The sequence below is a fragment of the Balaenoptera borealis genome (assembly GCF_965194805.1).
Source record: "Balaenoptera borealis genome assembly, chromosome: 5".
NCBI lineage: Eukaryota > Metazoa > Chordata > Mammalia > Artiodactyla > Balaenopteridae > Balaenoptera > Balaenoptera borealis.
Window position 1 is genome coordinate 78,618,947 of NC_138862.1, and position 12,489 is coordinate 78,631,435.

The window sequence follows — 12,489 nt, forward strand, 5'->3', positions numbered from 1 at the left end:
CTTCCAGCTTTATGCCCCTCCTTGACATAGTACTGTCCTCACACCACCTGGAACTCATGGTTGCACCCACTCTTTCACACACTTGACCTTCCCCCCTGAATCGCCTTTGAGGACAGGAAACATGCCTACCTTCATAAGCCCAGGTAAGTCCTAATTCTAAGACATATTAAATGTTCTTAAATTAATTAATGAAAATTAAGTTCTGTGTTTTGGTGACATTACCGCACTCACTATCCATGTGAACAAAGTCCATGATCCTTTCTGATCCCAGATCCCAAATTTGAAGGAGAATAACAGTGATTACTTGGCCACTTTATAGGGGGATTGTATCAGCCAAACGGAAAAGAGGGTGTGATTGTGTGCTATAATTGTAATTGGCTCTAACAGATGAATTATTATTTAATGCAATTTTTCATGTTTTTTGGTCGTCATCACTTAGTAACAAAAAAAAACCCAAAAAATTAAGGCACTAAAGAAGAGAAAATAAATTAAGTTCACACAGTGTTGCACTTTGGGCATTAAGAAGGATTTTTTTTCTTTAAACTATATGACAGTAACCACTTCCCAGAAAGGTTACCTACTAATGCGAGAAATCAGTGCAACTGAATTAAAAATGTTACCAGGCAGTATTTATTATTCATTTCATCCATTAGGTCATTTCCCCACTGCTATCGGCATGACTCTGTGCTTTTCACCCTTCAGGTTGGTTTAGCTAGAGCATGGATATGAAAGACAGAAGACAGCACAGACTCATAGAATCTGGTCACTTTCATTCTGCATCACATTGATTTTTCTTTCATATCTATTACCTTTCCTATATCTGGTCCAGTTCAGTGCCTTTTCAACCACTAGTGAAATAAATGCCTGTCAGGTTGCCTCTCTCAAATCTCCTTTAGACATATTACTTGCTGAATAAATCCTCACTGGTTGATTTATTAACTTGTATTGCTCTCATTGTCCTAGTCTCTTTGCCTCAAAACCCACAACTTTCTCGTTTTGCAGTTACCCCAGTGAAAGATTGGAAACCCCCTAGAACCCGACCTGGGATCGCTATGCACAGTATGTGGAATCACCATAGAGAAATCCAACATTCAAGGGAGTCTTCACATTGTTATTACTTAGACTCACTGAGGGCAGGCTATTATCAAGTGTACTATTTTCAATTTAAGGATGAGAAAGAGAGAGAGAGAGAGAGAGAAAAAAGAGAGAAAGAAAGAGGGAGGGCTCATTGTTCAAGGTCATTCAGCTTATTAGTAGGAGAGCTGGAATTAGGATTGTAGTTTCCAGACTCCTAATTTAGAGCTCTTTCCACTGAACAATTCCATCTCCTTTTCTAGTGCTAAAGTTTTAAATACTCAGAATTGTTCAATACCTTTAAATGGTCGAGTGTAAATTCCAAGGACTATTAGCTTCATTCCTCCTGGGGTCACCCTGACACACAGGCCTAAGCCAGCCATTTTCAGAGCAATCCAGGGACCAAGGAAGGTATCTGTGTTATTGAGTGTGGGTACATTAGTGACTACAAGTAGCTGAAGTTTTAAGGACTCTTCAGGATCGCATTTCCCTGCAAGTTGCACTGCAGTGATCCAGACACAACACTGACAGCTGTCGAGTAAATAAATAAAAACAGAGTATTTTGATCCGAGTGTGGAGGAGGGGCCAGTGAGAAGTTGGGGACAAGAAGAGAAAGAGGCAGACAGAATGAAGCAGCCACAGCTGGGAAAAGAACAGATGCTGGCCAGGAGAGAGGGAGAGCGCGAGAAGGGAGGAGACGGGAGATTAGGGTTCCGCCAATGTCAGAAATGTTGGAGCTTTTGGAAAGGGATACACATACTTGGGACAGGTGGGAAGTGTTTACATTAAAACCAGAATATCAAATGCCTTCCTAAATGCTAGCCAGATCATTAAAGACCCAAGTTGACCCAAAGGAAAAAGCTGAAGTCCTTACCCAGAGAGCCCATTACAGAGAGAGCTTCTAGAATTCTTTATATGCCATTCAAATTACTGGACATCAGCTGTGTGTGGCTGGATATCAACTGTGTGCATTAACTCATTCTGCTGTAGGCCCGTGGATCTCAGTGTGGTCTCCAGACCAGTAGTGTCGGCGTCACTAAAGAAATGGATAGAAATGCAATTTTGAGGACCCATTCAGATATATTGAATCAGAAAATTGGGGGGTAGGGCCCCAAATCTGTGTTTTAACCAACCTTCTGGATGATTCCGATGCTCAAGATGGACAACCTCTACTCTATTTGCCTGATACTGCTCAGCTTCCTCAGGATTCTCCGTAAACCCATCACCCCAGGCAACAGACCTCCCTGTGACCTCACATGTTGTCTCTCTGGGTTCTGCAGGACCCATGCCCTGACATTAGCAAGAACAAGTCTCCCCAGAGGGGCAACAGAGGCAAGAGACCACACAGCCTGAACCTCCAACAGCTGGGCCAACAGACCAACTAAACCCACAGGACAAAACCCTAAAATCCGTGCATTGAGATTCCATTTAGTAAGTGATATCTGACCAGAAATTGGCCCCATGCAAGGGCAGCAGGCTTAGTCTCCAGGCCATTTTAAATAGCCTCTGCAGTGTCTTTCGTTTAAAGAATACAAAACATTGTCCATTAAGTTACTGAACTTGAGTGTCTAGAGGAAATTTGGAAATTTTGGTGGAAGGAAGTTCAGTTTAACATAAAGAAAAAAGTATTCTCTATCCCTTGACATTATTTTCGGGCATTGGTGATGTTGTAGCTGGGGGTCAAGAGATCTAGCTTTCAGTGTTACCTCTTCTACTGATCTCTGATCCCTGAACAGTCACTTGTACTCTCTCATCCCTCTTTCCCCCTCCTATAAAATGAGGAGCTTGATTAGAGAGCATACTTAAGATCCTTTTTCAGCTCTCTTAGATAATATCTTTGTAGTGAAGCTGGCTGGTTACTAGAGCCAATGAGAGCAATTAATTAGGTGAGGCTTCTAAGTTCAGTTCTCTGTGTGGTCTGCAGGGCTTGGCTCAGTACAGTCCATCCTCCTTTAATAAACATTGGTTTCTAAAGGACTTTGGTGGTTCACTGTGTATGGATTGGCACCAAGAGACCGATCGCCACTTTGGAGAGAATGACTCAAAGTACGTACTGCTTTGTACCCAATAGTGTCAACTATAAGGACATCACAAAATTGTCATTAAAGAAACAGTCTTAGAGGTAGGCTAGGGAAGAGTTTCTCAGACCAGGAAACCATCTCCTGATTTCCTGGGACTTTTCCCACTAGGTTCTGCCTTATGTTAAATACCTCAGCATATCTAAGACGGAGGGGTCTCACTTTGCCAAAAGACACACTTCTAAAATTATAGAATATCAGAACTAGAAATTCCCTAAAAAAGAAAGTGGGAGAAAATGACTATGTATTTAGTACTAATCCTGTACCAGAAACTGTGTTAGATGCTTTACCATGACTATTTACCACATTGAAGAACTCTAATCTTACCCTCCCCATTTCACCACTGGGAAACTGGAATTCTTAGAAAAGACACCTGAGATGATAGCTCACACTATGACTTAAGAGCAGACCTAGGACTAGATTCCCAGTCTGGTAACTCCTTAATCTGTTTTTTGTTCCCTTTCCTCATATACTGCCACCACCCCTTCCCCCACCACCAAGTTTCACTATCCTCCCAGAAAAATTTAGAGGTAATACAGAAGTAAGAAAACATGGGAAAGAAAAAAATCCTTTTGATTTTTTTCACTCCTACTGCCCACTATAAAAATAGCTGCCTTTTAAAACTTGCGAACAATGAAATTCCCAAGGATAGTTAAGGACTAGCTCAAAAGAGCACCCGGGCAATTGCTTCAGTGTAAGGAGTTCTAGTGTGGATTTCCAGAAAGACTTTCTCTTGCAGAGTTTGGGAATCACAGCAACCACAGTTTGTAGATGCGGTGTCATAGTAATAGAAACATGTGCCGATTACTTACTGTGTCAGCCCGCGTGGCATTACCTAATTTAACCCTCAGAGTCATCCACTGAGGGGAGGTGGGAACTGTCATTGCCTTTTCAGAATGAGGAAACTGAGATCTAGTGAAGAGACACAACATGTCTGAATTTAAACAGCTTCTCAGAGGCAACAGCAACATTTGAACAAACTTTGTTTAATTGTAGATCCTGAGCTTCTAACCACTATTCTACACTTGGGAATAGATGGTGTTAATTAACACCTATGTTGTCCTTCAGGGTTAACGAATGTTAATACCCTCCATCTTATTAAATCCTCATGAAAATGTGGGAAGGTGTCATGGTGGGAACTATTAAATTCCATGGAAGGGATGAAAACACAGAAGCCCTGTAAAGTTAAGGAACTGGTCTCAGATTTTACAGGTGGAAAGTGCAGAAACAGAACTTCTGAGTCGTAGCACATTGCATTTTCCCTCACATCATAATGACAGACCCTAGCTAACCAAGAAGGGGATCGTGGAGATGTCTGACCAAGCTTCAGTCCAAGGCATTGCCTAGTGGGCTAAAGGTCAATCCCACTTGCCCCTGGGGAAGACAGGAAAGGTTGCAGAAGAGCCCTGGGGTCATGGCAGTGCTGTAATATGCACTCAGTGTTTGTTCTTCTCACCACCAAATCCCAGGTTATTCCTCTAAATACGAGGGGGGAGATGAGAGCGGAAATCATGGAAGATGGCTGTTCTTCCTGATAACCAGCAAGCCTCTCTCCTTCTTTGTCCTCTTATTTTTCTGTCTGTAAGTGGACCAGAGGATCTTTAAGCTCTGACATCTGCTGATTCCACTGGCCCTGGGCAGTCAGCTTCGAGTGGGAGTTAGGAATACTCTGCTTTCCCCTATGTTACAGGGTCATGGCTGCCATTCCTGTTGGTTCCCCACCTCCAAGTGCCACTCCCTCCTTCTGGCTGTCTCTGCTGAATGCGTTCTCATCACACTTTTTGGCAAAATGTGCCTCGTGGTCTGATGAGTCCACATCACACATTAAAGTACATTTCAAAAACAGAATATAAATAATCATATTCAGTTTAATCTTTAACTGACAATGATTTTTATACAAAGAGAAAAGTCTCTTTTTTATAAGCAAATTTTACAGATGCTGGATTTCTTGCCCCTAAAAACAAAACAAACAAAACATATATGTATATAAAAAAAAAGAAAAGAAGGGTTTATGTGACACAGTTCTTGAATTATTCAAATGCTGGTTTAATTGGAAAGTTTTCAATGATTTTTAATGGCATGTAAAATTATTTTGCAATTACTCCATTGCTGCTTTAAAATATGCGGAGTCTTACCTTTTTCTCCATATGTCCCTATTTATTGGCCATCAAAACTCTGTATTATATACATTTGTAAACACACAGAGATTTTGACGTGCATACTATTACAAAATGATAAGCTATAAATGCATAAGCACTAATGAAAAGTTCTAAGAGCAAGAGTTGATTATTAACCTTTTCTCTTCTTTGACCTTAGGCAAGACTTTTAATATCTCTGGTCCTCCGTCTCCATGTCTGTAAACTGGAAATAATAATCTCCACCTTGCCTCCTTCACTACATCACAGAATTTGTATAAAGATTAAAAGAAATAATTTATATTAAACAATTTGGAAAACTATATGGCATTGTACCTGTGAGGCATTTTTACTGTGATTATATTTATTTCTCTTTTTTAACCTCTTCCTCAAGTGCTACTCCATACAATGTGAATCTGCTATCATATTACAGATGTTGTTCTCTTTAGCTGTTTTTATATCCTAGGAATATATGACCATTTAGCCTGATGATCATATAAATCTTTTCATTATTTATTTTCTTAGTTACTTGTAATTTGTTACTGTTATGTCATTGTTTCAAAACTTGGGCATGCCAGGTGCCAAGTCTTATTAAGAAGATGCAAGGTATAATATTGTATTTATTTGTTAATGATTAAAATAGTCATGTTTCTTTTCATTCATTTTTCTATTGTTTTATGATGCTTTTGTTTTTTATTGGAAATATCACATTCGATATTTTAATCTGAATATTTGTTCAAGCTATCCCATACTGCAACACCCAGAACCTAATAGTAAAGTTGTTGCTACATCAAAGAAATGTTTTTTTTCCTTTTTGTAAGGAGTAAAAGAGTCAGAAATCACTGTGGGACACTTTAGATGTCTGCCTGTCACAGCCATCTTATACCTACTGAATTAGCAATTATACATACATATACACGCACAAAAGGCAACACAATTTAAATTGTTTTACTTATACAATGGTGGCAGCTGTAACATTTTGGGAAAAGTCTTCATTTCTCTGAGTCTCAGTTTCTTATCATTAAAATGAGGTTAGTAATACTCCCTTTATATGTCTTATAGGTAGTTGTGGGAAACAGTTATAACAATGGTTATGAGTGAAATTGATAAACTGTAGAAAGTGACCAGAGCAGAGAGAATGTGTTTCCCGAGTTTGTTGGCCCTGATGATGTTTGCAGGTAGAGCTAAGCCAGGGACCAGGGTCGACATTCACAGTCCATGAATCATCACTCAAATCCTCAGTCATAAAGTGAAAGGCAAGTCTAAGCTATCCTTTGATTTGTTGTGGTTTTATGCCCTTTAAAGCCACGCCTACCTATATAAGAACCAAGAACTTATGAGAAATTCATTTGAAACGTTTGTTCTATTGGGTACAGCAAAGTGGGGCCCAACCCTTTCATGATGAACCCAGGCTGATTTAGTTAACGGCTTGCATCTGGTTTCCAAACTTGCCCTTACGTAACCCCAGTGAGTCCTAACTCAGCCCCAAACTTTAATGAAGACAGAAACCTCGCACATCAGGGCAAAGAACCCTTGTTCTTACAAACCTCCAATCAGCACAGCTTGAGCGTCCAAAGGTACACAAAAGATGCTAGTGTTTCAGGGGTTTAATGAGCCAGTGGAGTCATCCAGATCTCACCCTGAGCTCATTACCATAACCCAGTTTAAGAGCACAGAGACCACAAAATTGCTGTGTGTGCTGAAGCGGGTAATGCAGTAATCCTCAGCTCCTGGATCATCGTAGGGCCAGGGAAATGTTAAAAAGCACAAGGCCTCGGGTAGCCTCTAGGGGAACTACTGGAATGTTGTTTATCTTCAGACCGCAACAACTGGTCCAGTATTTCACAACAGGAAGGTCTGTCCTGGGGCTCAGACGTTGAAGGCTTAGAGAAGCAAGGCCTGAAATAACCCCCTTTCTCTCCTACCTTCTATCTCCCCACCCTCTGGGACCCCTCTGCCACCCAACAGTTCAGATGAAAAAAAAAAAAAAAAAAAAAGGCACAGCCAGGGCTGAGACCTTGAAATAGATACAGCTTTCTGAGCAACTTGCAGTTAATTTAATACTCTGGCTGGGAAGGGACACAGCCTGATCCAACAGGATTTTAGGTGACAGGGAAACTAGAAACTATGCCTTTTTTTTTATAGTCTTAACCCCTTAGTTTATAAAAATCAACCTTCCTTCTACAGCATCTGTGTTTTCAGAAGTTCAGATATATTCTCTTAGATCTTAGATCTCTTATATGACAGAAAGGAGAAACTGATCATGATTCAAATTCCAAAATGATAGTCAATGCCTGGTAACTTCATCTTAGCTCCATGCGATTAGGGAAATTCATTTTTAAAAGTCATAATAAGTATTTCTGTGATCTTGGGTGAATCAGTTAACCTCTCTGAGACAGTGCGTGAACATTCAGAGGACAGATGACAAGAGTTTATATTCAGGCCCATGAAATGGAGAGGTTGCATGAGCTTTGCTAGTTCAGGCTCCAGGGATCTCTGAATCTCCCTGGCAGAGAGCATAGAACTCAGAAAAATCTCGGTGGTTTTATTATTTAAAGAAATGGGAGCAGATTGTTGTTGAGAAAGGAATCTTTATACACCAGACCATGAGGAGGTTCCCGAGCTTTTTGGAAGTTACAGTAGGGACCCATTGGTTTCTAATATTTATGATCGAGTCTCATCACTTCAACTGCTTTTGCACAAACTGCTTCAACTTGATTCTTCTTTCCTGTGATGGAGAGAAGGAAGAAAGCTGGATTCAAGATAAATCTTCTTCTGGACAAGCCAGGATGGAGAAGCACTGGACCTCAAGACAGATGACTAAATGATAATTGTTTAAGAAAAATGTAACTACTTCATATCCAACTCTTTCTTGGTTACATTTAACCCTTAGCATTCTGGCAGGTCAAAGTGTACCTACTTCTGGTATACCTACCATGTCCAGTTTTAGGCATAAAAGATGAACAATACTCACATTTTTCACTCAAGAAAGGTACAGAGAGAATAAATAGGTAAAAAGAAAATCAACTCTAATATCAGGCAAAGTGACAAGTTATGGCTATGGAATGCAGAGAAAACACAATTAACTCTGGCTGTGGATGTCAAGAAGGCCGTCATGAAATCAGTACCACTTGACCTGAATCTCAGAGAATATGCGGGAGAGCTCATTTCATGCTGAAGTCAAAGCAGCAGCAAAAGCAAAAAAATGTGAAACTATGAGTGATACATATGGAAAGCAGTGAGCGATTAGGGAGGTCATAATGGGTTGTTGACTACACCCTCCCATCCTTCCAGAAGGACTCCTGCTTTCAAACTGTTCTTTATGGCACCTATGAAGTGGAAAAATTCTTTTCCAGAGCAGCATAGTGAGGAAGTTAAAAACACAGGCCCAGGGGTCCAACTGCCTTGTTCTAATGCTAGCTCTGTCACTTACCATTGTGCTACTTTGATCTGGTTGGCTGACTTCTCTAGACATCAGGTTCTTCTTCTATAAAATGGGAATAATAACATTACCTGCTGTGAGATTTAAATATAAAAGTGATGTAAAATTCTTGGCACAGTGCCTGGCACATAGTTAGGATTCAGTGTTATTGTCTTTGTTGCTACTTGCCTATTTTAGTTCTCTTATTAGATAGGTATACTTAAAAACCAAGAATGATCCATTCCTATTCTTGGCCCAGAATTTAGACTAATGTTTTGCACAAAAAAGAGGACTTCTATAAACACTTAAATAAATGAATGAATGATTGAATTCATGTATAATAAGCGGAAGATCAAATTTCAGATCTAGACTTTCCTATCACCAGGGTTTGACTTTGGCTCACGTCATTGAGCTATACACTATCTTAAACTTTACTGTTTTATAGATGCTAGTAGATATTCTGGGCGTGGTGATATGCACTAGGGTGGACAGCTGAAGAGATACCAAGACATAGGTAGGGAATTCCTTGGATCCAGTGCTCTGCCATTGCCTGGTCTTTCTCTCTGAAGGATATTTACTTGGTTTGTGACTAAATGCCATCAGTTGTAAAATAAAAATTATTACAGTGACCACTGAGTAGGGCAAACTCATTAGATGACTCAAAAAAAAAAAAAAAAAAAAAACAAAACTCTTTGAAAAGGCATTTGGCTAAAACCTAGCCAGATAATGAGGTGTCCCAGGATGCCAGAGAGAATTGCAAGAACAATACCATTTTAAACAAGCCACTTTAACAAACTCCTCGGGTACTTTCTTACATTCTGAACAAATTCAGAATTAAGGATGAAAAAGTAAAACCAAAGTTAGCAGCTATGGGGTAATAAAAACTTTCCGATGTTAAAAAAGGATACGTATATCAATACATAGAATATACAGATATCTAGTTCTTTTGGATGAGGAATTGGGTGCATTAAAAAAGATGCATTCCTTCCTAAATTACCTTCAGGTCAGCTAAAAAAGTTTAGCAATAGGGAGGAGTAAAAGGTAAGGATGCAACAACAAAACAACAACAACAAAAACCACTGTGGAATGGCTGGAGATTCTAGAGGAATACATGTAGAGAATTTTAAAAATATGCTTCATACCCATGGCCTTGCAGACTTGTGTGAATATTGGTATTTCTGTACAATAGATCCTAAAGGGTAGACTTGCTAAATAAAAAAAGGATGGAAATTTTAAAACTAATAGGTGCTGTCAAATTCTCCTTTCAAACTATTGTAGCAAGTTATACTTTGTGCCTAGGGGCCCTGTCTCTGACATCCTGGCCAATAGAGTCTACTGAAAAAAGAATAAGCTGAAAATTGGAAACAATCCATCAACAGTTAATGGATCAACAATTTTGGCATAACCCTGTGATGGACAACTACTGCACAATAGAAAGGGGAAAAAAAGTCACTGATGTACACAGCATCATGATAAATCTCAAAAGAATATACTAAATGAAAGAAGTCATACAAAAGTAATACATAAGATTCCATTTGTTTGAAATCCTAGAAAAAACAAAACTATTCATAGTGACGGGAACCCAAGCCTGGAAGGGAGAGTGGATTGTCTACGAAGTGGCAAGAGGAAACGTTTTAGGTGGATGGAAATATTCTATATCTGACTGGGGTGGTGGTAACATGGGTGAATATATTGGTAAAAATGCTAAGTATATCTCAATAAATTCCATTAAAATTTAAAAGAATAAGACAAAAAGAGGGAGGGTGTGGTCCCCAGGATTCAAATGTGGTTCAGATTGTATCTGACCCTGGATTCTAGTGTTTTTTCTCTGTCACAACATCTTCTTTTAGAATATTTTATTTTCACTTTATGCTCCTCTAAAAGTTGAAATCTCAATCACCAGGGCACTCTTAGACTCTTCCAGGGCTGCCAAGCAAGTAAATTCACTTGGTCTGTAGTCTTTTACACCCAGTGTAAATTTAAAGGAGTCACGTTCTGTATGTATACAAGCTCTTGCTTCCCTGAGACATCCATACTATCCCTGGGCTACTGGAAGGCATTAGGGTGCCTTCTTGCCTCACTATCGTGTGTTTACCTTGGCTTTGAGTCTCACTGAGCCCTTTCCCACCACGGAAAGCTTTGCACTTATGTCTTCTTATGATCTTTTGATTATATTCTCTTATGGTCCAAGGATTTTCCCCACAAAATTGAAATGACAGAAGATGTAAACAGATTTCTAGATACACATGTTCCTACAAAACATTTTCACATGTCTTATCTCATTGGTTCTTCAGCAGCCCTGTAAAATAGGAATGTCTCCCATCACTTTCAGGATGTAATTCCCACTCTTCGGGTCAGCTCACAAAGTCCTTTAGCATCTGGTTCCATCTTACCTGGCTTCCCTCACCTCTAACCCGCAATCCCCTACATCCATCCACCTTTTCCTCCAGCCAGCCTGAGACACTAAGGCTTCCTATCCTTCCATGCCCCTAGACATTAATACATGTTACTCTTTCTGCCAACCACAATCTTCCATCTTTGCCTTCTTGCCTAAAACCTAATTACCTCTAAAAGTTGGCCTGCATCAACCCTCTGAAGTCCACCACTAACTGCTCCCAGGACTCTATTGTAAAGCAAAGCAAAGCATTCTTATTGTTGGTTTCCTGGATTTCCACTCCCATTGTGAGCTCCTGAAGGCCAGGACATTGCCTACCTTATCTTCTAGCCCCACAGTGACTAACATAACGACTGACACATAAGAAGTACTAAAAAAGCATTTGCTGAATGAATGGATGTGATGTGAAATTTCTGGACAAAAAGATGACTGTCCAATGTCTAAAGTCTGAACTGCAAACTCAAAGGAGGAGACAAGATCCTGATTCTGAGTTCTACCCTGAGTTCTACACGTGCCTTAGGGGCATGACTATAGTCTTTTTGTTTGTCAGAAAAGTCTGAGGCCAACTTAAGGACACAGAGACTGTAATTTCGCTGTGTCGATCTCAGCTGAAACCAAGGTGTGTTGGCATGAGACAGTAATCACTTAACTGCCTTGCACCTAAGAACACTAATATTTTGGCCTTTCCAGACAGGCTCGGGAATGTGATTTGGAGCCATTTGAAAAATGACACCCCACAGTAAAATGGAGCTTTGTGGCCTCTTCTTCAATCCCAGCTTCTGATCCTTTAAAACTGCCTTTAGAAACACTTTTTTTCTCTTCTTGTGTATGTTTATTAAAAAAAATGAGAATAACAACTCTCTTCTCAAACTACTCTTAGCTGCCAAATTATCCAGTATGTATTTAGGCAATATTCAAGTCTCCGTATTTAGAATAAACCTAAAATCTTCCTATCCAATCGGCTAATGAAAGTCTATGTTAGAAGATGTGGCCAGTCATTATACTTTGCCAAATGCATACAAGCAGAAAATGATTTCATGAGTTAGGTCCTCATTTTTGGTCTTCCCCATATCCTGCTGAGCCTTTGAGATCACATTTGTCTCTGTCGATGTTTTCACAGTGCCATCATTAGCTAATAGAATCTCAGGTTTGGACTGGAACTTGTTGTTTGATCCTTTCTGTACAGTTCTCTGCCAAATGGCTCTGGAATTTCTGTTTGAAAACTCCCTCTACAAAGAACTCACTAACTCCTAGGAGCAGTTCATCCCATCTTTGAACAACACTGGCTATTTCACCTTGTGAAACCAGTTTTCTTGGAGCTTCCATAACTTTAGTCCTACTCTAACCCTTAGAGCACAAGTATAATGCCTCCTCCATGCCAGCGCT

The 12,489-nt window shown here is 39.8% G+C and overlaps 1 pseudogene across 1 annotated transcript in view; it reads left to right on the plus strand.

Annotated features, from left to right (window-relative positions):
* The window catches only part of LOC309629511 (abasic site processing protein HMCES pseudogene), a 41,533-nt pseudogene that overhangs the window by 8,822 nt on the left and 20,222 nt on the right, over nt 1-12,489 (plus strand). The window contains exon 2 of the transcript XR_014249488.1: nt 1-12,489. This exon is cut by the window's right edge and continues 20,222 nt beyond it. The product of XR_014249488.1 is annotated as an abasic site processing protein HMCES pseudogene (transcript).